Source organism: Vigna radiata, chromosome 8, assembly GCF_000741045.1.
Source record: "Vigna radiata var. radiata cultivar VC1973A chromosome 8, Vradiata_ver6, whole genome shotgun sequence".
NCBI classification, from domain to species: domain Eukaryota; kingdom Viridiplantae; phylum Streptophyta; class Magnoliopsida; order Fabales; family Fabaceae; genus Vigna; species Vigna radiata.
In genome coordinates, this window is record NC_028358.1 from 5803361 (window position 1) to 5807216 (window position 3856).

Consider the following 3856-nt stretch of genomic DNA (forward strand, 5'->3'; position numbering starts at 1 on the left):
TATCAAACCAAAAGTATTTGGTCTGAGTAATAAGATCTATATATATATATATATATATATATATATATATATATATATATATATATATATATATATATATATATATATATATAACAAAAAAAGTTATATTATTAATAATGCAATATTAAAAACACACATTTTCTATTCATCAATGTCAACTCTTAAAAGAAGAAATTACAATTACATAAACATTAAAATAAGGATAATGATAGTTTGACACCCTAAAAGTGACAAACTTTTGACACCACTACGTGTCGTCTTCTCAGTGGTCCACCTGTCAAATAAAGGAAAAAACCAAAATGATGTGGAAATGAATTCAGAGAGGGTCCCAACTATAGCGTTTCAGTTTTGTAATTCAAAATCATATTTTCAAAACCCTAGAGAGAGAAGCACCTCAGGTCAGAGAGAAGAACTCGACGGGAGTTTCAACCATCACTTGCAAACCTACACCGTTCAACGTTACCGGAGGACATTCCCTCGCTTTATCGTCGATTGGAACGTGTCCAGCCACTGAAAACTTAGTCGCGTGAAGAGGTTTTGGAGTTCGAGTGACTTCCCACCGTTCATCGGAAGAGCACTGCCGTGACCGTTCACCGGAGCACTTTCCGACTCGACCGTTTGGAAACTGCCCTGTCCACCGAAAGTTGTCTCATTCCGCCATCATACCCTACCTTTCTCGATTGAGTGATCTTGTTGTGTTCGGTGCGTATGATTTTTTGGTGTTCTATTGTTGTTTTTGTCATGTATTTGGGTAGAGTGAACCCTTATATAACATGTACTGTTAGCTTCCATTTTAAACGAATGGATTAAAGTGTGTATATTAATTCCAATTTTGTTGTATATTATGTCTTGAATTTGTCAGATTCATAGTTATGAATAAAACATTTCAAAATGATTTTTTTCAATTTTTTTTCCAGTATCTTTTTGTTTATGGCTTTAAGACACAAGCAATGGAACTTCATGTAATATGGTTTCGAAATCAGGCTTAAGTATCCCTTTTTCCTAATTATTTATCTTTTCTTTTTTGTTTTTCTTTGCATAAGTTGCTTCCCACATAATGGCTCAAGGCTAGATCACTTTTGTTCTTGATAAACTGATTATTGGTAGTGTGTACTTAATTTTATAGGTTGAAGGCCATGAAATAAGTACTTCTCAGGTTTCAGAGTCTATAATTTATGAAGATGAATATGCTAGGATGGCTAAACCAATATTATTTTCTGAAGCTCGTCTCATTTCTTTGTTTTTTGCCTTATGTACTAAGGTTAGTTTATGAACACTTCTTGCAATATTGAAATGACTACAATACTCTTGATTTGTTTTAGTAATATTGATGTAGTTTTTTTATATCTTTGCAGAAACCCAGTCTTCTTCAGATTTTATTTAATGTGTATGGGCAAGCCCCGAAAATTGTTAAACATGTCTTATTTTGTTGATTATGTTAGTTTACTAGTTTTATTTTTATAGTATTTAGTGAGTTATATTAACCCACCTAATTCTTTGGTCATGTAGCAGCTGATAAAATATGGGATTGATAGAGTTTGCTCCCATATAATCTTTGTAGCATAGTAAATAGATTTTTATAAAAAAATATTTGGTATGGGATTCAGAGTATGTGCCGGAATTGACATCTCTCTGAATCAATTGCTCATGTGATTGTGGAACATTATGTGGATATAACTATTTTCTACATAATGAAAACATGAATTTTTCACAAAAGGTTATGACTGAATCATGTACCAGTGCTACCAAGAAGTTAATCTTTTCACCTTTTTACATTGTGATTTTCTTTTAGTTAATATTGGCAATAATAGTTCTTTGTTTGACACTTCTGACTTTTCCTACTCATGCTTTTGTGGGGTTTTCATCGCCACATTCCTATTGTTGTGAGGGCACTGGGCAATCTTATTCTAAATTGCTCCGTATCATATCTGATCCACCTCAAGGAAGTGAAAATCTTCTGACACCGGTAACTTACTTTTCTCATTGCTTACTATGGCTTATTTAATCATTGAAGGATTATCACCAGAATGTGAAACGAGACATTAATGTTGATCTTGTTTTTTTAAGGTACGCGACAAATATTGACTCATGACACGTCGCCATCTTTTGATTTAATATCTACTGTTAAACGTTTGTATGAAACAAAATTTAGAGTATGTATAACAGTCAAAATAAACTTAAAATTTTTCACCAATGATTAGATTTGTGTTTCTTTTTCTTATCTGTGTTGGTTCTCCCTTATAGGATGTTACAATTCTTGTTCTATCATTGTCTTTGCTTTCCAAACAGGAGGTTATATTGATATTTTCTCTTATTACCTTTCTATTTATATTCTTGCTTAGTTTCCTTTAAAATTTATTTTTTCATTTATAGGTGCATTATTGTTCTGGTTAATAAAATATAATTGAGGAAATTTCATATTAGACCCCAAACCATTTTATGAGTGCAAGGAGCTTAAAATCCATTTGTATTAATCTTTAGGGTGTTCTATTTTGCATCTCATTTTTGCTATTTCTCAGTATACACAATATTCTATTCTCCTCTATCATAGATCTGGGAAATTTTGATCAGTAGTTTAATAATGTCAGCAATCACCATCACAAATTACGTGTTGCTGACATAAAATTAGAAAGAGATATAATGATTCAGGATCTTATCCAAAGCATTTGTTGGTACTTNTAAGATAAAATATATTTGGTATTCTTATTCATAACATTTGCCAGATGATAAGGTTNTCATCTATCCAAAGTCAAATCTAGACTCAGATGTAAATGTTATTCAAAAAGTAGAATTTATATCAATGTTTTTGTGACTAGGCAATTAAGTTGAGTCTGGCTTGCCTGAAGATGTCATTTCCATCTGTTTTAGCAATTTCTCCATAAATAATACTGATAATTTTTAGCACATCATGCTCTTGTTGTTTAATAGTAGATTATTTTTTAATCAGCTTGATTTCAAATTTTGATGGTGACAGGTTTTACCAATATTCTCAAGACTTGTTGATCTTCCATTGGAAAAGTTTCAAAGAGCACTTGCTCACAAGTAAAAGAAAAAATGAATGTGTAGTTGTAGAAAAGTTGAGTCAGAGAGTACGAATCTGGTTTGGGAGATTTGACATATTATACTTATACTTAGGTGCTACATTTTGATTATCCTCTTTTGTTGGTTATTGTTTGGTACCACATGGAGATAGCACTACAAAAGTTTATGTAGTGTATTTTTAATTAAACTTTTACTTTATTTCTTTTATGCTTTCGTGNTGTTCCATTCCTTTTAGGACGATGCCCTTCAAGTGCTTTAATTTTGACCAAAACAAGACATTGAATTCCTCTTACAATTTTAAACTCCAAATTATATTCACTAGTTTACACCTTTAATTCTTGAAACTTAGATATATTACATAATCATGTGGATCTTAAATATTTTAACATAAATATGAATAAATATTTAAATTGATTCTTAAAAGATAAATTAAAAATGTTTAATTAAAATTCTCATAAGTAAGTTGTTAAAAATTCACAAGTTTGTATTTTATTTTTATGTAAATCATAATAGAAATTTAATTCAACTAAAAAAATAGTATTTATACCATTACTTTACTTAATAATTAAACAATATTTTAGATTTATTAAAATATACATTTTTTATTTTAAATATAAANTTTTATTAAATTCACAATGCAAACTTAAAAGATTGAGTTTCATGTCCAAACAACTTTAATTTTAACAAGGATGGTATATGATCAACAAAACATACACNCTGAGTCACAAAATGAAGTTGGAAAGCTTTATGTACAGGGTAGTCTACCCTGGTGTGCAGAACTCATAACATAACT